Raw genomic sequence first — 23,972 nt, 5'->3', positions numbered from 1 at the left:
ACCCCGCCGCCACTTTCCCCCCTTGGTGTCCATACGTTTGTTCTCTACAACTGTGTCTCAATTTCTCCCCTGCAAACCAGTTCATCTGTACCATTTTTCTAGGTTCCACATATATGTGTTAATATACGATATTTGTTTTTCTCTTTCTGACTTACTTCACTCTGATGACAGTCTCTAGATCCATCCACGTCTCAACAAATGACCCAATTTCGTTCCTTTCTGTGGCTGAGTAATATTCCATTGTATATATGTACCACATCTTCTTTATCCATTCGTCTGTCAATGGGCATTTAGGTTGCTTCCATGACCTGGCTATTGTAAATAGTGCTGCAATGAACATTGGGGTGCATGTGTCTTTTGGAATTGTGGTTTTCTCTGGGTACATGCCCAGTAGTGGGATTGCCGGATCATATGGTAATTCTATTCTTAGTTTTTTAAGGAACCTCCATACTGTTCTCCATAGTGGCTGTATCAGTTTATATTCCCACCAGCCATGGAAGAGGGTTCCCTTTTCTCCACACCCTCTCCAGCATTTGTTGTTTGTAGGTTTTCTGATGAAGCCCATTCTAATTGATGTGAGGTGATACCTCATTGTACTTTTGATTTGCATTTCTCTAATAATTAGTGATGTTGAGCATCTTTTCATGTGCTTCTTGGCCATCTGTATGTCTTCTTTGGAGAAATGTCTATTTAGGTCTTCTGCCCATTTTTGGATTGGGTTTTTTTTTTTTTTAATAGCAAGCTGCATGAGCTATTTATATATTTTGGAGATTAATCCTTTGTCCATTGGTTCGTTTGCAAATATTTTATCCCATGCTGAGGGTTGTCTTTTTGTCTTGTTTATGGTTTCCTTTGCTGTGCAAAAACTTTGAAGTTTCATTAGGTCCCATTTGTTTATTTTTGTTTTTATTTCCATTAGTCTAGGAGGTGGATCAAAAGAGATCTTGCTGTGATTTATGTCAAAGAGTGTTCTTCCTATGTTTTCCTCTAAGAGTTTTATAGTGTCTGGTCTTACATTTAGGTCTGTAATCCATTTTGAGTTCATTTTTGGGTATGGTGTTAGGAAGTGTTCTAATTTCATTCTTTTCTATGTAGCTGTCCAGTTTTCCCAGCACCACTTATTGAAGAGGCTCTTTTCTTCATTGTATATCCTTGCCTCCTTTGTCATAGATTAGTTGACCATAGGTGTGTAAGTTTACCTCTGGGCTTTCTATCTTGTTCTTTTGATCTATGTTTCTGTTTTTGTGCCAGTATCATATTGCCTTGATTACTGTAGCTTTGTTGTATAGTCTGAAGTCAGGGAGTCTGATTCCTCCAGCTCCGATTTTTTCCCTCAAGACTGCTTTGGCTATTCGGGGTCTTTTGTATCTCCATACAAATTTTAAGATTTTTTGTTCTAGTTCTATAAAAAAATGCCATTGGTAATTTGATAGGGATTACATTGAATCTGTAGATTGCTTTGGGTCATTTTCACAATATTGATTCTTTCAACGCAAGAACATGGTATATCTCTCCAATTGTAGGTATCATCTTTAATTTCTTTCATCAGTGTCTTATAGTTTTCTGCATACAGGTCTTTTGTCTCCCTAGGTAGGTTTATTCCTAGGTATTTTATTCTTTATGTTGCAGTGGTAAATGGGAGTGTTTCCTTAATTTCTCTTTCAGGTATTTCATCATTAGTGTATAGGAATGCAAGAGATTTCTGTGCATTAATTTTGTATCCTGCAACTTTACCAGCTTCATTTATTAGCTCTAGTAGTTTTCTGGTGGCATCTTTCTGATTGTGTATGTATAGTATCATGTCATCTGCAAACAGTGACAGTTTTACTTCTTCTTTTCCAATTTGTATTCCTTTTATTTCTTTTTCTTCTCTGATTGATGAGGCTAGGACTTCCAATACTATGTTGAATAATAGTGGTGAGAGTGGGCAACGTTGTCTTGTTCCTGATCTTAGAGGAAATGCTTTCAGTTTTTCACCATTGAGAATGATGTTTGCTGTAGGTTTGTTGTATATGGCCTTTATTATGTTGAGGAACATTCCCTCTATGCCCACTTTCTGGAGATTTTTTATCATAAATGGGTGTTGAATTTTGTCAAAAGCTTTATCTGCATCTATTGAGATGACCTTATGGTTTTTATTCTTCAGTTTGTTAATATGGTGTATCACATTGATTGATTTGTGTATATTGAAGAATCCTTGCATTCCTGGGATAAATCCCACTTGATCACGGTGTATGATCCTTTTAATATGTTGTTGGATTCTGTTTGCTAGTATTTTGTTGAGGATTTTTGCATCTATATTCATTAGTGATATTGGTCTGTGTTTTTCTTTCTTTGTAGTATCTTTGTCTGGTTTTCGTATCAAGGTGATGGTGGCCACATAGAATGAGTTTCGGAGTATTCCTTCCTCTGCAGTTTTTTGGAAGAGTTTGAGAAGGATGGGTGTTAGCTTTTCTCTAAATGTTTGATAGAATTTGCCTGTGAAACCATTTGGTCCTGGACTTTTGTTTCTTGGAAGATCTTTAATCACAGTTTCAATTTCATTACTTGTGATTGGTCTATTCATATTTTCTATTTCTTCCTGGTTCAGTCTTGGAAGGTTCTACATTTCTAAGAATTTATCCATTTCTTCCATGTTGTCCATTTTATTGGCATAGAGTTGCTTGTAGTAGTCTCTTAGGATGCTTTGTGTTTCTGCCGTGTCTCTTGTAACTGCTCCTTCTTCATTTCCAATTTTACTGATTTAAGTCCTCTTCCTCTTTTTCTTGATGGGTTTGGCTAATGGTTTATCAATTTTGTTTATCTTCTCAAAGTACCAGCTTTTAGTTTTATTGATATTTGCTCTTGTTTTCTTTGCTTCTATTTCATTTATTTCTGCTCTGATCTTTATGATTTCTTTCCTTCTGCTAACTTTGGGTTTTGTTTGTTCTTCTTTCTCTAGTTCCTTTAGGTGTAAGGTTAGATGATTTATTTGAGATTTTTCTTGTTTCTTGAGGTCGGCTTTTATAGGTATAAACTTCCCTCTTAGAACTGTTTTTGCTTCATCCCATAGGTTTTGGATCGTCGTGTTTTCATTATCATTTGTCTCTAGGTATTTTTTGATTTCCTCTTTGATTTCTTCAGTGATCTCTTTGTTATTTAGTAACGTAGTGTTTAGCCTCCATGTGTTTGTGGTTTTTACATTTTTTTCCCTGTAATTCATTTCTAATTTCATAGCGTTGTGGTCAGAAGAGATGCTTGATATGATTTCAGTTTTCTTAAATTTACTAAGACTTGATTTGTGACCCAAGATGTGAGCTATCCTGGAGAATGTTCCATGCTCACTTGAGAAGAAAGTATAATCTGCTGTTTTTGGATGGAACCTCCTATAAATATCAATTAAATCTGTCTGGTCTGTTGTGTCATTTAAAGCTTCTGTTTCCTTATTTATTTTCATTTTGGATGATCTATCCATTGGTGTAAATGAGGTGTTAAAGTCCCCCACTATTATTGTGTTACTGTAGATTTCCTCTTTTATAGCTGTTAGCAGTTGCCTTATGTATTGAGGTGCTCCTATGTTGGGTGCATATATATTAATAATTGTTATATCTTCTTCTTGGATTGATTCCTTGATCATTATGTAGCGTCCTTCCTTGTCTCTTGTAACATTCTTTATTTTAAAGTCTATTTTATCTTATATGAGTATTGCTACTCAAGCTTTCTTTTTTTTTTGAGGTACGCGGGCCTCTCACTGTTGTGGCCTCTCCCATTGCGGAGCACAGGCTCCGGATGCGCAGGCTCAGCGGCCATGGTTCACGGGCCCAGCAGCTCCACAGAATGTGGGATCCTCCCGGACCGGGGCACGAACCTGTGTCCCCTGCATCAGCAGGCGGACTCTCAACCACTGCGCCACCAGAGAAGCCCTCCAGCTTTCTTTTGATTTCCATTTGCATGGAATATCTTTTTCTATCCCCTCGCTTTCAGTCTGTATGTGTCCCTAGGTCTGAAGTGGGTCTCTTGTAGGCAGCATATATATATGGGTCTTGTTTTTGTATCCATTCAACAAGCCTGTGTCTTTTGGTTGGAGCCTTTAATACATTCACATTTAAGGTAATTATTGATATGTATCTTCCTGTGATCTTTTTCTTAATTGTTGTGGGTTTGTTTTTGTAGGTCCTTTTCTTCTCTTGTGTTTCCCACTTAGAGAAGTTCCTTTAGCATTTGTTGTAGAGCTGGTTTGGTGGTGCTGAATTCTCTTAGCTTTTGCTTGTCTGTAAAGCTTTTGATTTCTCCATTGAATCTGAATGAGATCCCTGCTGAGTAGAGTAATCTTGGTTATAGGTTCTTCCCTTTCATCACTTTAAGTATATGATGCCACTCCCTTCTGGCTTGTAGAGTTTCTGCTGAGAAATCAGCTGTTAACCTTATGGGAGTTCCCTTGTATGTTATTTGTCATTTTTCCCTTGCTGCTTTCAGTAATTTTTCTTGGGCTTCCCTGGTGGTGCAGTGGTTGAGAGTCCGCCTGCTGATGCAGGGGACATGGGTTCGTGCCCTGGTCCGGGAAGATACCATGTGCCGTGGAGTGGCAGGGCCCATGAGCCATGGCCGCTGAGCCTGCGTGTCCAGAGCCTGTGTTCCACAAATGGAGAGGCCATAACAGTGAGAAGCCCGCGTACCGCAAAAAAAAAAAAAAAAATTTTTTTTTCTTTGTCTTTAAATTTTACCATTTTGATTACTATGTGTCTTGGTGTGTTTCTCCTTGGGTTTATCCTGAATGGGACCTACTGCACTTCCTGGACTTGAGTGGCTATTTCCTTTCCCATGTTAGGGACGTTTTTGACTATTAACTCTTCAGATATTTTCCTGGGTCCTTTCTCTCTCTCTTCTCCTTCTGGGACCCCTATAGTGCGAATGTTGTTGCGTTTAACGTTGTCCAAGAGGTCTCTTAGGCTGTCTTCATTTCTTTTCATTCTTTTTTCTTTATCCTGTTCCTCAGCAGATAATTCCACCATTCTGTCTTCCAGGTCACTTATCCATTCTTCTGCCTCAGTTATTCTGCCATTGATTCCTTCTAGTGTTTTTTTCATTTCACTCATTGTATTGTTCTTCTCTGTTTGTTTGTTCTTTAATTCTTCTAGGTCTTTGTTAAACATTTCTTGCATCTTCTCGATCTTTGCCTCCATTTTCTTTCTGTAGTCCTGGATCAACTTCACTATCATTATTGTGAATTCTTTTTCTGGAAGGTTACCTATCTCCACTTCATTTAGTTGTTTTTTTGAGGTTTTATATTGTTCCTTCATCTGGTACATAGCCTTCTGCCTTTTCATCTTGTTTATCTTTCTGTGAATGTGGTTTTTATTCCACAGGCTGCAGGATTGTAGTTCTTCTTGCTTCTGCTGTCTGCCCTCTGGTGGATGAGGCTATCTAAGAGGCTTGTGCAGGTTTCCTGATGGGAGGGACTGGTGGTGTGTAGATCTGGGTGTTGCTGTGGTGGGCAGAGCTCAGTAAAACTTATTTTGCTTGACCATTGATGGGTGGGGCTGGGTTCCCTCCCTGTTGATTGTTTGGCCTGAGGCAACCCAACACTGGAGCCTACAGGCCCTTTGTTGGGGCTAATGGCAGACTCTGGGAGGGCTCATGCCAAAGAGTACTTTCCAGAACTTCTGCTGCCAGTGTCCTTGTCCCCACGGTGAGCCACAGCCACCCCCCGCCTCTGCAGGAGATCCCCCCAACACTAGCAGGTAGGTCTGGTTCAGTCTCCCCTGGGTTCACTGCTCCTTCCCCTGGTCCCAATGTGCACACTACTTTTTATGTACCCTCCAAGAGTGGAGTCTTTATTTCCCCCAGTCCTGTCAAAGTCCTGCAATCAAATCCCACTAGGCTTCAAAGTCTGATTCTCTAGGAATTCCTCCTCTCCTTGCTGGACCCCCAGGTTGGGAAGCCTGACGTGGGGCTCAGAACCTTCACTCCAGTGGGTGGACTTTTGTGGTATAAGTGTTCTCCAGTCTGTGAGTCACCCACCCAGAAGTTATGGGGTTTGATTTTGCTGTGATTGCACCCCTCCTACCAACTCATTGTGGCTTCTCATTTGTCTTTGGATGTGGGGTATCTTTTTTGGTGAGTTCCAGTGTCTTCCTGTTGATGATTGTCCAACAGCTAGTTGTGATTCTAGTGTTCTCACAAGAGGGAATGAAAGCACATCCTTCTACTCTGCCATCTTGGTTCAGGCTCCCATCACTCTTTTTAATTACTGAGAAGGACGTAGACCCAACATGTTATAACAATCACAACAGTAGTGGCAATTTCCAAATACAGGGACAATATAAGGTACAATCTATTTCTGTTTGTATTAATTAATGTATGAGACACAAATTTTCTAAATATTACATTAGTTTTTCTGTAAAGAGCCAGATAGTAAATATTTTAGGCTTTATGGACCACAGACTGTCTATCACAACTACTCAACTTGGCTGCTGCAGAGCAAAAGAAGCCACAGACATTATATAATTGAATGGGTGTGACTCTATTCCAATAAAACCTTATTAACAAAAATAGGCAGTGACTTTAGTCTGGTCCATGGCCCTTAGTTTCCTGACTCTTGGTTTGCATAAATAATTTCTGTCCTGTCAGGTTACCACTGAGATTGTGCGCATCTTTCAAATTACTCCCTCTGCACTTCTGTTAAGAACCACCTAATAATGGAACTACTTTTTTTTTTTTTGGGTGCTTTGGGTCTTCATTGCTGAACATGAGTTTTCTCTAGTTGCGGTGAGTTGGGGCTACTCTTCATTGCAGCGTGTGGGCTTCTCATTGCGGAGGCTTCATCCTGTTGCAGAGCACAGGCTCTAGGCGTGCAGGGTTCAGTAGTTGCAGCACATGAGCTCAGTAGTTACAAGCACATGGGCTCAGGCGTGTGGGGTCAGTAGTTGTGGCTCGTGGGTTCTAGAGCGCAGGCTCAGTAGTTGTGGCACATGGGCTTAGTTGCTCCGCAGCATGTGGGATCTTCCCAGACCAGGGCTTGAACCCGTGTCCCCTGCATTGGCAGGTGGATTCTTAACCACTGCACCACCAGGGAAGTCCTGGAACTCCTTTTTAGTTTCTCTGGCAGGCTTTCATTATTCTTCCCATCCAGGGATTTTTGAAAATGTTTCTCAGATATTAAATCAGTTTAGGGCTCTATAAGCAACAGCCAACTCAATGCTTTGTTCATTGCTTTACATTCATTGACTGTCAAAGACTTGCAGAAGGCACGGGTACTCAATTTTAGTTTATTGTAATTGAGATGCTTCAGATTTGTTTCCAACTCTTAGTTTTCAAATATCGTGTGTGTGCCGGGGGGGAATATAGTCACAGAAAGAGGGGAGAGATGGGGAAAGGGAATAAGGGAAGTCAGAAAAATAGAAGAGAGGAAAGAGATCAGGGAGCAGGGGACTCTGGACTATAAAGAAAATGAGTATTTATGACATTCTTAAGACTCAGGTTTCTCTAGTATAGAGAAACTCATGAAAGGCGTACTATGGATAGCACAGTCCTGTCTAATAAACACACACACAAAATTATTGAACTAAATAGGTGTTATCTAGAACAGTGGAACTAACCACCATTACCTATTGTACAAAACCTATGGAACCAATGCATGAGCTTTCTCTTTAAATGCTGCGATTTTAGAATGAAAGTATGTAAAGAAATTTATTTGATTTCTATTTGTATTAAATAACTTTTTTTTTTTGAGTGTAAATGGTAGAACATTGCTGTTGACCACAGAGCAGTTCCTGTAAACAAGACAGCGGTGAATCCTCATGTGATCCTTCTGGTTATGGAGATCAATATGAGAGATGCCATGTCAAGGCATTTGGTCAAGCTTGAGGGAAAGAAAAGGGATCTTTCTGAACTGTTGACCAGACCTTGGTGTCATCAGAAGATGGTAATTAGGGGCAACTGGCTTAGTGGTGTGAAAAGACTGCTTTTCTTGCACTTGGCCTCTGGGCACGAGGATGAGTCCATGGGGAATCATACAGTCTGAGAATCAATTCAGTGTGTGTTGTATTTAAGGAAATATTTATTTTCCTTAATATGGATTGATATTGTAATTTTCTGAAAATTCTCTGATAACATTTGCTGAGAATTGCTGTGTGTGTGTTGATATAGTGCTTCTCTGCTGGAGAACCAGGAAGCATGAGAGGGTAACCTGTGTTTGGGTGGCAGCAGACCTGGAGGATTGAAACTCCTTCACTTCACTTCACCATCCACCATGGTGTTAGTTGTGGCTGAATGTAGGTTTGGGACTTTACTGCTGTGGGTCCCTTATGGCTTGATCATAAAGTAAAAGAAACTCTTGTGGTCTGGCAGTAGGTTTCTCCTAAAAGGGTGGGTGTAGATCTGTGATTTAAAGGTTTGAAGAAAGAAGCTATCTCAGAAGGGGGAAGAAAAAGAAAGACAGGGACTAATATGGATGTGTCTCCATGGGATTCATCTGAGAAGGGTTTAACTTTTGTGTTTTGTTTTTTTACTTTTCCCACGAATTCTGGAAATAACCATATTTAAATAAAGGTTCTAAAGTTGTTTCCTTATGTTGGTCTTGATTTCAATTACCCACAACTTGTTTGTAAAGTGAATTTCCCGTGAATCTTGTAATGTGGGTGGTGCTTGGAATTAAGAGATGCAGTATTAAAAGGATAACTTGTGGGGAGCCTGCACAGTAGTGCGAGTCTGAGGACCCAGGGAGAGGCCCAAAGGCGTGGGAGTCCTTGGTGGAGCTGAGACCCACTGATGTTTGGGAGAAGCACTGGGGAGAAGCAGCTGCCAGCTGAATGGCACGGAAGCCCATGTAAGATTCCAAAACAATCTTCTCAAGATGAAAACAACTATTGCTTTCAAAAATCAAAGAATCAACAGCAAGTTTCTATGCTGATTCACTTGGCTCCTGTGTTTTACTCCTACAGATTGCCTGAAATAAAACATTTTAAGAACTCTTCTACCATGAGAGATTATCAGATGCATCTGGCTATAAACACACAAAATTTATTTCTGTGCATTAGATCTCTCAAATTGTCTTCAATATTTGCTAAAGACAACCATTTAGTCAATGTGCTTCCTAGTTATGCTACTGTTGGCATAATGGCATGTAATGACAATATGAGTATTGGGTTTTCTCCTTTGTACTCAGGTGGACGATTCAATGGCTTTTTCACTTGTTCCATTCTTATTCCTTCCATATGTCTTCCTTGCATCACTTTCTGCCTGACTTAAAGGAGAAGGAGCCTCTCTTTGGATACTTTGTTTCTAGGAATGGAAGTGGGAAGGAGGGGATGGAGGTGGGAGCCCATGGAGCTAGATTAAACCCCTTAATTAATATTAAGTAGGTGTCACTGGCTTTAAAATCAGATAGACACACTGTAGGATACTAGGCAATTTGCTCATTCTCTTTAAGCCTCAGTTCTTTATCAGTAAAAGAGGGGATAGTAATGGAACCTTCTTGTTAGGATTATTGTAAAAATTTATATGAAAAAATGTGTAAAAAACATTTAGGACAACTTTTGGGTCAGGTTAACACTCAATAAGTGCTCTTTATTCAATGAATATTTCTTGTATTAATATCCAAATATTAAAGCTGATCAACATAACAATTTGAAAGATCCTATCATCATTTCCAATGGGAATAATTTGAATTCTAATTTCCTGTTTCTGATTCTAGATAAGAGAATAGATACCCTCTCCTTTGCTCCCGATTAGCATCAGTATGAGTGGATTTTATGTAAATTTGCATTCATAGTGACTGGAGGAATGGGTTCTAAATCATGTGGACTGTTTGGCACCTTATTTTCTTGTTTTTTAGTGTTGTACTAATGCCTGCATCCAGTGCACCTGGGTCTTCATGTTTGACTGAGCTGAAGTCATTAAACAAATATGTGAACTGTCTCTTTTTAGATTAATGACATATGCTTCCACTCTTTATCTTTTGGGCAAATAGTGAAAATTTCCAATGCAGCTATGGGTAATTTGTAACTTAAGTGAAATCTCACCATATGAATACTTACCTTTCCAAACTGCCAGTTCACTAGTATCAGGGACAAGTGGAAACAGTTCCTGATGCTGGTGTGCCATGAGCTTTTCTTATCAGCATAATCATGTGATTGAATGTGATTTAATAATTTATTAGTTTGATGTGTTGGGATATTTTCCTTGCCAGGAATGTCTTCTCCACTCTTCTCTCATTTATAATAATCATAGTAATCATCATAACAGCAACTATATTTATGGACTTGCTCTGTGCTACACATTGTTCTAAGACTTTTACATGTTTTAACTAAATTTCATCTCACCACCCTCTTAATATGACAGATACTATTTAATCCCACTTTTATAAGTGCGGAAATTAGAGCTCAGCAATGATAAGCAACCTGTTCAAGGCTACTAAGTGACAGAGCTGGGATTTGAAGCCAGGCGGTTTGTTCCAGAGTTCATACTCTTAAAAATTATAGAACTATGCTGCCTCTCCATTTTGTTCAATCTCAAACTTTCTTAAAATCTCAATTTATTGTCACTTCCTCCCATCTATAGCCCCTGCCTAGTGTACCTCCCATCCCCCAATTCCTATAGCGTTATTTTATTTGCTTCATTTATTTATTTGTCATATAGGGAACTCTCCTTATCATTGTTAATTAACTGTTTCATGTGTAGATCCTGTCTGTCCCCAAAGATTTGAACTCCATGGATTATGCCCAGTATATATCTTATCTGCATCAGGTGTTGATGGGTCAAAAATGCCCACCTTGACAATATCTCTCTACACAGGAAAAGTGCAACACAATTTTCCCAACTAGAAACTGATGAATAGAAGGGTCAAGGGATACATTCTTTTCACCTATTTGCAGATATATGAGGCAGAAAACCAGTCTGAGCTAGGAAGAAAACTAAACATTTAGGTTCTTGGATTCAGTTCTTTGTTGCCTGTGTGTGAATGATCATCTTGAGTCCATATGTTTTGAGCGTTATTTTACCCTGGCCAACATTTTACTATAGCACTTTATTTATTAACATTAACAAGAATCATGGGACTAGGCCCTCATGCCTCAGATGGAAAGTTTACACCTACTAAGAGAGTCCAGAACAAGGCAATTAGTACTTACATTTTTGAGTTGTATGAATGGGAACCATCTGAGAATTAGAAAGCATACCAAAGTGGCCAGCACAATGGAAAGCAAGTTTTCAGGAATGGCTAACTGGATGCTGTGACTGCATAATTATTTTCAGAAACATTCCACAGCAAGAACTTCTCAAAACCCAGATCACATTGATTTCTTTTCACAACACATGATGTGTAACTGCTTGGTCTATAGCCATTCTTATTCCCTCTGTGGGAGATGTGTTTCAAAATGGGAGGCATATTCTGTCGTTGCAGCTGGGAGTTGGTAAAATCAGATGTGGCTGAACTCACTAACTGGAGACAGAGAATCTAATGTTTGGTGGGCTCACTTAACCAGGGGGACAAAGAAATGCCCATTGTAAATTTCACCATTTATTGTCATCGGGCAAGAATCAGTATTTACACAAGTAGGTAATGAGGGAATTTAGAGGATGCCCAGTAGGATTTCATTATTATACTTTAGTTTCCCCCAAACCAGAGTTGAGAATTATGGCTGCAGTGCCACGCTAATCGGATGTTATTCTGAGCTCAATATTAGCTTAAAAATGCTTATAGGGAGAAGGAAGCAACAATGGAGAGGCTTCTTTGTTAATATCTATCTGGAAAACTGGTGTGATAAATAAAGCAGCATACCAGTGCCGGCTGGATCTGAAGCGGGGAGGAGGAGCTGTTCTTTGGATAAATCTAAAAGAGCCATTGATCTTCCAGTGCTTTTTGGAAATGCCTGTGTTTCTTTATGTTGCATTTTCATTCATTCGTAGTTGCTTCTGCTAATAAAGGTCCTCTGGTGGCAGTAATGCTTTTCAACAGAGTGAAGTCGTTCAGCAATGAAATCCTTGGTGTATTCACTAACGTGAAGTGTGATCTGTCCTTGCACCTGGTACACACGCAGCTTTCCAGAGTCACATTGCTATTCATTCCTTTTGTTTAGTCACACAAGGAAACTGGAACAAGAAGTGTAGATTTTCACCTTGGCTTTTATAAGGTACGTTATAAGCTATACACCTCCTTAGAATGAGCTTGGCAGTCCTAGTTGTTAGGCAACAATGATTTGCAACTGGACATAAGGAAAAGGGACTTTAATTGCTAGTAATTAGTAGTTCACAGAGGTTTTTTTTTTCTTTCCCCTCACTATAAATTAATCAGTCCCCTAAGAAGAATGGGGAATAGAAAATCAAGGTTTTAGCTTCAGAATCCAAGCACTTCAAGTTTAGTGTCAGACCAATGACTCACTCTACTTTTATTTTGGGGCTCACAAAGCTTCATGTCACCCTCTCTTTTAAAATTTAATAGTATTTTATCAAAGCTCTACATGTACGTTGTTTAAAGAGTCAAATATTTTACAAATCTCATAATGAAAAACGGCTGTCTCCTGCTCCACCCCTTCCTTCTTTGATTTCTAGTCTCCAGAGGCAACCTCTTTCAACTTTAAGCTGTTTCTTCTGCTGTTTACTGCTATATTTCTAAATAACTTGTGTGCAATCTTATTTCTTGATTTTTTTTTTCAGTTTTAGGTTATATTTACTGGCTTCTTACTATGGAAGATAAGAATTTAGTGCTTTAAAACCACCTCCCACAACCCCTCTTCATCCTCTCTTATTGTTGCATGATCATTTTGATGACATCCGTAGTCAGTTACCAATTACACTATTGGTACGATAGAAATATTATTCATTGCTGTGAAGTATGGCAAGGTATGGTAACATTTTCCATATTTTACAAGCTTGGGTTTTCCTGGAGTTAGTAATTGGCTTTCTCTGTCTCACTCTTTCTCTCTTCCCTTCTTTTATCTTTCCTTAGGTTTCTACGTAATTTAGCAAAAATGATTAGTAACTCATTCTCAAACAGTCTGCCAGAAGTATAAATCTCATCTCAAAAACATGAAAATATTTGGTAATCTGTCTATGCCCTTTTTTGCGGGGAGGGGGAGAGCTGAAAGCACATCATTCTGGGGCCCCTTTCTTCTGATCTGGACTGTGTACTTACAAGGCTCAGTGCACAACTGCCATCCTGTGACTCCCCTTTCCTGCCCTTGGGAAGGTTCTCTTTACCTTGCTTCTGTGATGGATCCCCTGCGTCCTGGATCTCATGTCTTCTTTCATGGTTTTCTCCCGTATTTTAGTTGAGAACATCCTTTGGAAACTTATATGTCTGCTCATAATTTTGTTTTGTTATCACAAATGTTTTCTTGTTTGATCAGGTTTAGATGTCTAAGATGGAAGTCAGGTTTCTGCAGAATATTTGAAAGAACTGCCCCTAATTTTGGAGCTTCTAGTGTTGCTATTGAAAAATCTGATGTCATCTTGATTTTTGATCCTTTGAATCTGAACTTAAAAAAAAATCTTTATGGAAATTATTTAATCTTTTCTTTGCTCCTGCTGATCTGAATTTTATTGATGTGCCTTATAGTGAGTTTTCTTCCAATCCTTTTGTTACTACTTTTAATCTGGAAACTCCTGCCTTTCAATTTGAGGAAATTTTCTTGAAAAATTTTTACAAAAATAATTTCCTTCCTCCTGTTTTATCTCTTCTATTTTTTTTCTAAAAATCTTATTATTCTGATGATGGATCTTTTGGACTAATCCTAATCTTTTCTCATCTTTTCTTTCCTATATTTCATATGTTTTTACTTTTATTCTACCTTTAGAAAGATTTACTTTTATCTTCAAATCCTTTTGTTGAAGTTTTAATTTCTGCTGTCATTTTAATTTTCAAAAGCACTTTATATTTTGTTTTCTAAATGTTCCTTTTTTACTTCTTTTCTCATTTCATGGATACACTGTCTTATCTTTCTAAGTATAGATCTGTGTAGTCTCTGTTTCTTCTAAGACAGTTTCTCTTTGTTTGTTACCGTCATCTGCCTTTCATATTAGGAGTCTTTCTCTAGTAGCTGGTGACACTGGGCTGTCCATTTACTTTTACCACTTACCTGATAATGTTTGAAAATTTGAAAACTTTAATGCAATTTCTCTTCTTCTTGCCTTTTGAATGATTGGTTTCATGTTGTGCAAGTATTTTACATGTATGTGAAATCAGGCAAAAACACTACAGTCATTGTTTTGCATAGTCAAATTCTTTGTTTTTGTATTTACTTCAATCTTACCTTTCCTGGCGGTCTTCATTCCTTTCTTTATTTCTTTGCTTCTAGACTCATCTTCCTTCTGCCTAAAGAATTTCCTTTAGTATTTCTTCTAATTCAGATATGCTGGTGACACGTTCTCAGGGCTTTTGTTTGTTGGAAAAGTATTTATTTCATCTTGGTTTCTGAAGTGTGTATTCACTAACTATATAATATTGTAGGTTGGCAATGATAGTCTTCCAAGATTTTAAGATGTCATTTCATTGTCTTCTGTCTTCTACTATTTCTGTGGAGAAGGCAGGTCTCAGTTTTACTGTTGCTCCTTAGAAAGTAATACAAATTTTTTCCTTTGGCTACTTTTAAGATTTTTTTTAGAAGTTTTACTATGATGTGCCTAGGGGAGGCTTTCTTTTCACATGTTCTGCTTGGGGGTTATTGTACTTCTTGAATTCGTGGGTTAGTGTTTTTCATCAGTTTTAGAAAATCTCAGCCATTTTCCCTGCAAATAGTGCTTCTGTTTAATTCTCAAAACAAAAACAAAACATGTGTTCTTCCCCAGATCCCCCCCTCCCCAGGTTTACTGAGTACAATTGACATATAACATTGCTTAAGTTTAAGGTGTACAAAGTGGTGATTTGATATACAGTATATTGATATACGCCTGTCATATTGCAACATGATTACCACATGATTACCACATTCATCACCTCACATAGTTACCTTTTGTTGTTGTTGTTGTGAGAACTATTAGGATTTATTCTGTTAACAGTGTTTGAACATACAACACAGTATCGTTAACCATAATCATCATGCTATAATTATATTCTCAAACTTATTCATCTTATAACTGGAAGTTTGTACTCTTTAACCACCTTCACGCATTTCTGCCACTCCCCACCACTGGCAGCCACCAGTCTATTCTCTGTTTCTATGAATTCAGCTTCTTAGATTCCACATGTAAGTGAGATCATACCCTGTTTGTCTTTCTCTATCTGTATACACCACATTTTCTTTTTTTATTTATCTGTTGGCAGACAGGTTGTTTCCATGTCTTGGCTATTGTAAATAATACTGCAATGAACATGGGAGTATAGATATCTCTTCAAGATAGTGATTTCATTTCCTCTGGATATATAGCTATCAATAGAAGTAGAATAGCTGGATCACATGGCAGTTCTATTTTTACTTTTTTTGAGGAACCTCCATACTGTTTTCCATAGTGGCTGCACCAATTCACATTCCTACCAACAGTGTACAAGGGTACCTTTTCTTTACATCCTACTAGCACTTTTCCACTGTCTTTTTGAGAATAGCCATTCTAGCAGGTGTGAGGTGATATCTCATTGTGGTTTTGATTTGCATTTCCCTGATGATTAGTGATGTTGAGCACCTTTTTGTGTACCTGAGGGCCATTTGTATATCTTCTTTAGAAAAATGGATTTTTATCTCTCACTTGGCCTTCTGAGACTCTGATTACACATATATCACTTGTAACCTACATGTTGCAGAGATAACTGCATGCTGAACAAGGGGGGGTTGTGTGAATGTGTGTGTGTATGATTTGGGGCATACTTTGTATAAAGACACGTACAAGTTTATACAGACATTCAATGTACCCTTCTGTATTCTGCCTCACTTGAATCCCCACCTCGAGAGCTACCTACCTAGTGTCTTTAATTCCGGAACTTTTTTTGGGTTCTGAAGTATCAATTAGCTGCTCCTGTACCTTCTCCTCTGCTGACTTAACTCTGGGCTTCCCTCTCTCTGCCAAGTCAGGTACTATTTATCCATCTGTTTCGCAGTCACAGAGTTTTTTGTTGTTGTTTTTTTTTTCTGCAGTACGCGGGCCTCTCACTGTTGTGGTCTCTCCCATTGCGGAGCACAGGCTCCGGACGCGCAGGCTTAGCGGCCATGGCTCACGGGCCCAGCTGCTCCGCGGCATGTGGGATCCTCCCGGACCGGGGCACGAACCTGTGTCCCCTGCATCGGCAGGCGGACTCCCAATCACTGCGCCACCAGGGAAGCCCAGTCACAGAGTTTTTGGTCCTTGGGTATTTTTTTTTAAAAATCCATCCTTTTATTGTTATTTTTTTGGATTTTAGGAGGGAGTAGAAGTAATAAATTATTTAACCACAAGTCCCACTGTTAATTTCCTTTCTGAAAAAAAAATTGGAATTGTATTGTTATACTACTTCTTAACAAATGATGCTTGACTATCAGCAATGATATTGACCAAACTGTAGCCAAAGTTAGAAATGGAATAGGGTGGGACACTATTTTCTTTTAATCATCTCTCTCATTTCTTGTATTTTACCAGCTCAGACAAACTGCGTTTTTGAAGCACTTGATGTTCAGTGAGACTCAAGGTATATCCTGACTTTACTTGGGAGTCTGCCTCAAGAAATACAGAGCAATTATAGAATGAGGATAAAATGATCTTCATAATAGAATTATTTCTTATTAATATATTTTATCCTATTACATAGTCCTTACACAATCATTTTTAAAAATAGACTTCTAGAGAATGCTGTAACATGGCTTTCCAAGTATGTGCATGTGTCCTGGAAGTATACAAAAGTTACTGATGTAATGTAAGGGCCAGCATTCAGAAATTAGTACCTCATTTCAATGAAACTATTTGCCCTAAAAGTCTCTATTCACTTGTTCTATCCACAAATAATTATTGAGCTCTTACTTTGCGCAAAGCCCTGACTTAGGTGCTGAGTATATAGCAGTGATATTATTCCTCTTCTTTAAAATTTTTTCTTTAAAAATCGAAGTATAGTTGATGTAAAATATTATATGTTACAGGTGTACAATATTTTGATTCACAATTTTTAAAGGTTATACTCCATTTATATACTCCATTTGTACTGTGTAGTACAATATATCCTTGTAACTTATTTTATACGTAATAGTTTGTACCTTTTAATCCCCACCCCTGTATTGCCCCTCCCCGCTTCCCTCTCCCCACTGGTAACCACTAGTTCTCTATATCTGTGAGTCTAGCAGTGATTTTTTAAAATAGTTTTTTAATAATTATATAATTGACATATTAGTTTCAGGTGTACAACATAATGATTTGATATTTGTATGTATTGTAAACTGATCACCACAGTGAATCTGGTTAACATCCATCACTACACATAGTTACAAAATTTATTTTGATAAGAACTTTTAAGATCTACTCTCTTAACACCTTTAAGTATACAATCCAATATTATTAACTGTAGTCACCACGCTGTACATTACATCCCCAGGACTTATTTATTTTATACCTAGAAGCTTGTACCTTTTGACCACCTTCACTCACTTGGCCCATTCCCTCATCTCCTGCCTCTGCAAGCCATGGGTCTGTTCTCTGTATCTATGAGATGTTTCCCCCCTTCAAATATAAGTGAGATCATGTGGTATTTTTCTTTCTCTGTCTCACCTATTTCCTTGAGCATAATGCCCTCAAATTCCATTTGCGTTGTTGCAAATGGCAAGATTTCCTTCTTTCTTTTTATCACTGAATAATGTATATCTCACATTTTCTTTATCCATTCATCCATCGGTGACAATATGGCAATGAATTTAATTAAAATACCCTCCTCTTTGAAGAGCCTTGCATTCTACTGAAGGATATGACAATAAGCAAACAAATATGTATTATAATGTTAGTATGATGTATGTGTCATTAAGAAAAATAAAGCGAGGTAGAAAATTAGAGAGCAGGGGGATACTATTTTATATAGGATGGTCACTTTTGAGGAGTGACTCTGGGATCTGAACAAGCTGAAGGTGGACCCTGTGTATATCCAGCAAGGAAAATAAAAACAAAAATAAAATCAGTCATCTAGGCGGTTGACACCGTGCATGATATAGATATTTAGAGTTAGAAAAATCTTTCCTCACCTTGTTTTATTTGGTAATCCAGATCCCTGTCCATCTAGAATGATGTTCTTCAAAAGTTATACCGAGATAATAGATATCATTTCAATTTATTGTATCTAAATCCAGTGATGTCTAAAATAGAATTTCTATTTGTAGTAAGCCAAATTCAGGTTCTCCTTACCATTTCATCTGTATGAAGATATTTGTTAGACTTACTAGGAACTATCTTCAGAGTCACTTTTAGAAACACACCTGCCCTAGGGGTAAAAGAATGGGTCAGTTTTCTGCATTTCTGTAAACCTCCAGCAGAAGACACAGAAGTGAAGTCACAAAGAGCCTGTTACACTGCCTTTCGTAGTAGGCTCATGGAAATACCTATTCTCCTGGCCCAGATGCTGCAGGGGTCATTGTACTAGGGAGAAGTAGCTCCTCCTCCAGTATTTTGGAGAATGATCCTGCTTAGCGAGCTGTGTCTGCAAGATATTTGTCTTCTTTTCTGAAGTAATGATGGAGGCAGCTAAGAGAGACCGCCTTCCCAGCGTGTCTCCTGTTGGCTGTGGACTCTGGCAATATCTGGCAATATCTGATGGCGAGTGTGTTCAGCTTTCTCATTCTCTTTGAAGCCGAGCTATTTGCACTCCAAAGAAGTTAGGAGCTATTTGCACTCCAAAGAAGTTAGGATCCTCAAGACTGTCTAGGCTGAATGTGGTATGAAACCCAGTGTTTTCCTCACTATTCAAAAGCTCTGTCTTTGCGAGAGTATTTGCCAGTAGGTAAACTGTCTAGGAGAACTTGTAATGATAACCGGAAATACTACTAACTCTGTATTTAAAATCGTCCTGCTTTAAAAATGTGTTTGTTTTGCCTGTTGTTAAAATAATTTAATATAGCAAGTTGATACTTTGAAGTGAAACATATTTTGAGGCATCGTTTTATTTTTTTAAGCCAGGCAAATGTTTTGGTAGCTCTATAATTAATTATACTGCAATGCACTCAATTGATACTCAGTAAATGGGCATGAACAAAATATAAACATATTCAATACATTAACTGAAGTAGTTATTCAAACATCAAAACTTAGAAAAATTTCTTTTAAAAATCATTTAATGATTTATCCATATTTTTACCTCTGTAAGGTTAGAATTTAATTAATAAAGTATGTATTCATAAATTATGTTATTCACATGGCTCAAGTTCTATGTAAAGGAAAGAAATATACTATATGTAATTTACTAACCAAAAAGTCAGTCCTGCAACTGCTGATACTCTTTTTCCTGTGGGCTCTACTCTATACTATAGGTCCCCCAAAAATATTAATAAAAAGTGTGCTGTGTATTCTGGGCCATTTTCAGTAATATAATATATTTTATATGTAAAATCCACATGTAAAATATTAGTAGGCAGAGCATGAGTATAGATTTTTATATCAGTCAGTTATGTGGCTCAAATTTGTCCTAAGGTTTGTGTGTGTTTTTGTAGAGTTAATTGGTTACATAGGGCCTAGACTCTATTTTTTTTTTTTTTTTTTTTTTTTTTTGCGGTACACGGGCCTCTCACTGTTGTGGCCTCTCCCGTCGCGGAGCACAGGCTCCGGACGCGCAGGCTCAGCGGCCATGGCTCACGGGCCTAGCTGCTCCGCGGCATGTGGGATCTTCCCGGACCGGGGCACGAACCCGTGTCCCCTGCATCGGCAGGCGGACTCTCAACCACTGCGCCACCAGGGAAGCCCCCTAGACTCTATTTTTACCTAATTACTTGGTGTAGAACCATGTAGAAGTGCTTGGAAATTTACTTGTATGATTATACTCTGGTATGACAAAGTCCCTCCTCTGTCCTAAAGATATTCTTTGCTCACTTGTGTGTGTATAGGGGATAACCTAGAATTCAGCCTCACAATCTTATGTAGAGAGGCTGTGGGGTTTTTTCCCCTCTATTAGGGATCATTGTGTTGTTGCTGATAACCCATGGAAGCTCTGCCAATCTGTGTGTGTGTGTGTGTGTGCGCGCGCACGCACACGCACGCACGTGTGTTGTCTCCATTGGGAAGTCCAGCAGTATGTTTCAGGGCCATTTGCCATCTTTTTCCTGAGATACTCCTATGTGCTTAGTTTTTCCCAGGTCAAACACACACCTGATTATAATGGAGATAAGGCACGAATCTCAGAGTTGTAACTTTGTTGTTCCCTTATAAGACCCAAGGGAAGGGTCTGTGGACTCCCTGCTTCAAGGTATAGGTGCTGTCTCTCGATCCCTCCTCTTTTCTTTTTCTCCTTTAGCTTCAAAGCAGCCACTCATGTTCCTTGGTCAGGTGCCCGCAGAACTCTATTGGGAAGCTTCAGTCTTTTCACAAGAGGAAGAAACAACCACCTCAACACATACCTTGACCCTCTCTTGGGTCTTATAACCCCCAGGGCCTCATATTTGTCTGGGTGCTAGTGGAAGCTCTCCTCTACTCATCAGTAGGAGCTGGGCTCAGATACCATGACTGAGAATGAATGTGGTACCCAGTTCCCGTTTTGTCTACCCAATAGTGTGACCTATGGCTGATTCCCTCACTGGTTTCCCTAAGAAGCAAGCACACTACACTAAGGAGAGAATTCTTTTTTCTAATCACACATGGAACCCCCCCAAACTATTTTTCCTGTCACATAACTTTGTGCCCCCAATAAAATAATCAGCCACTACATTTCTGTGGAAATGAGCAATTTATTTGTCATTTCCCTGGATTATTTCTCATATCCATGGATTATTTCTCCTCCATTAGAATGGACATTTTATAAGGGCAGAGGTGTTAGTTTTGGTCACTGTTCTATCCCAGTCTATGGAACAGTGCCTAGCACAAATAAGTGTTCAATACGTATTTGTTGAATAAATGAATATTGTAAGGATTACACACTACCAACAAATGACTACTTTTTTGCCATAACGAAATGGTATGTGTCTGAAGAGAATGTCAACTTGGATTAATGTCTATTTTATTATAAATTTCACCCCAAATATGAAAGAAAGGAAGTTTCTAATTTATCCCCTTCCCCGCTTCCTCCCCAACACTGATACTAATAAGGGATGACTAAGGTAAAGAAAACTGAAGGATGGAGGATACACAGAATTTATTTTAGTGATGGGCAGCTGGTGAGTTTGTAGTGCTGGACCAAGGACAGTAGACTTGGACCTACTTCAAGCTGATGTGGCTGAAAGGGACTGTAACTGCCATTTGGTGAGTGGATATGAGGTTTACCTCTTTTTAACAAATAAATTTAAAAGTATATATATCAGTAATAAACATTATACATATAACTTTTTTTCAAGTTAAAATTTACAATACAGTCAAGGGTGTTAAGCATCTGATTTTTTAAAACAAGAATGTTCAATAGAGTAGTTTAGGAATAAAGCAGATAATAGCTCTGGTTTACAGAAACTTGAGCAAGGGCCAGTCATGCTTTGCAGTCAGTGGCTCTCATGCTGGGTATTGAAATTGTGCTGGAGACAGGCCAAAGGAAATGTGAATATGACACAAATAAAGAATGGAATGAATGCAAGATCCATTCTTTTTCTTTTAAAATAAATTTATTTTATTTTTGGCTGCATTGGGTCTTCGTTGCTGTGTGTGGGCTTCCTCTAGTTGTGGTGAGTGGGGGCTACTCTTCGTTGCGGTGCGCGGCCTTCTTATTGCGGTGGCTTCTTGTTGCAGAGCACGGGCTCTAGGTGCAAAGTCTTCAGTAGTTGTGGCTCATGGGTTCTAGAGCGCAGTCTCAGTAGTTGTGATGCATGGGCTTAGTTGCTCCACGGCATGTGGGATCTTCCTGGACCAGGGCTCGAACCGTGTCTCCTGCATTGACAGGCGGATTCTTAACCACTGTGCCACCAGTAAGCCCACAAGATCCATTCTGATGAAAATATGAGCACTGTGCATCAAACTGAGGGGAGAAGAGCAGATTGGGTTAATTTCCTTTGTAGATAATAAATATTGTGGCATAAGGCAGTAAGAGAGGGAAAGTCGTTGTCAATGACTAAAAAAAATTGCTAAAATCTCTAAGTCGGTAATTGATCCTAATGGAATTTAATTATTTTACTACCGAAATCAGTCACCTCTTATCTTGCCTTAGCTTCCACTCCACTTTGAGAGCTATTAACTCCTATTACCTAGCTGTGGTCAGGAAGAAACTGCTTGATAACAAGTTTTAATTCTTGTTGCAGGGTAACTTTGGCAGACTCATTTGTCTGCGTTCATAGCACTGGAAGAAAAATAGTTATTGTAAATTGAGTTGGGGTGTGGGAGATTGGTAGATGTGTGCATCACTGTATTTATTTTTACTCTCAAGGCCCAATGTGAATTCTCTGAAGTTACAACTCATGTTGATTTATTTGGTATTCCCAGTGCCACCCATAGTACCTATTATAAAGTAAGCACCTAATAAATATGGAATGAGTAACAAAAATAATTCTTCATACTACTGTTATTTCTCAGATATGGAGATGATTTATATAATGTCATGGGTTAAATAGCTCTTTTAATTGGTTCTTTATCAACAGATATAAATTGGCTTTGGGGCAATTATTAAAGACTTTCTTTTTTGAAAAACTTACTCTTTAATGATAAAATTTTAGACTTGAGGATTAGAAGATGGTGATAACACCTAGGAAATATTAATAATATTGTGACCATTTTATTCACAATTGCAGTACCCGACACGTCTATGCATTTTTTCCTATATACTTCATTAATTGGATAATTCTGAACAGCCTATTAGTCCCTTCTCTATTTTCTTGTGAAAGTTATATATTTGATTTTGTAACATAGCTTTTTATTTAGACATATATTTAGACCCACAAAGAGTTGCAAAAATAGTACAGAGAATTTTCAGTGTATCCTTCACCCAGTTTCCCCCAGTGATAATATTTTACATACTAAAGTACATTGTCAATATCCAGAAGTTGGTGCTGGTACAATATTATTCAAGTACAGAACTTATTCAGATCTCATCAGTTTTTAAGTGTACTCTTTGTGTGTGTGTGTGTGTGTGTGTGTGTGTGTGTGTGTGTGTATAGTTCTATAAAGTTGTACCAGGTGCAGATTCTAGTAACCAGCACCACAATTAGGATACAGAACTGTTCGATCACCACAAAGAAACTCCTTGTGCTTTCCCATAAAAGTCACACTCTTCCTCCAAACCTAACTCCTACAACTGCTAATCTGTTCTCCACCACTATAACTTTGTCATTTAGAGATTGCTGTACAGAGGAAATCATATGGTATGTAACCCTTTGAGACTACTTTTTGCCCTCAGTGTGACGTTCTTGAAGTCCATCCAAGTTGTTGAATTAGCAATATTTTGTGCCTATTTATTGCTTAGTGGTATTCCACGTATGTTTGCTTTTTGTTAACAAACCTTCAAATCCACACCCAAAGCATCCTACATACTGAAACTAAAGGTCTCCCAAGAATTATGATCTTAGGGCATATCATGATGATTTCCAAAGCTAGAGAAAGATATGAGGGATGAAAAAGACCATCTTTCTCAACTTCTTCATGTGCTCTTACAAACTAATGCCATTCAATCCAGCCCCCGATTATTTTATTATTATTATTTGTTTTATGCTGTGTCAATTTAGGGTTTCCCACTTCTTTCCTTAGATACCTGGGCATTGGCTGCTTTTTTGGCCATCTGTATTCCTAAACTTCAATTCTTTCTAGCCCATCTGTCAGATCCCCATTTCGGCAATAGCCCTCAGTTTGAGTAGCCTAAGCTGCTCCTCCAAGGATTCAAGCAGCCTGGGAACATGTGTTGACCCATGGGGCAGGCCTGCCAGACCTCTATTTGTGTGAATGACTGAAAGTTCTCCTAAGGAAGACTGAAATTTATTAAGACTCAGGGCCAAGGTCTACAGAAA

Source organism: Phocoena phocoena, chromosome 7 (assembly GCF_963924675.1).
Source record: "Phocoena phocoena chromosome 7, mPhoPho1.1, whole genome shotgun sequence".
NCBI lineage: Eukaryota > Metazoa > Chordata > Mammalia > Artiodactyla > Phocoenidae > Phocoena > Phocoena phocoena.
This window is presented reverse-complemented; position numbering follows the sequence as displayed.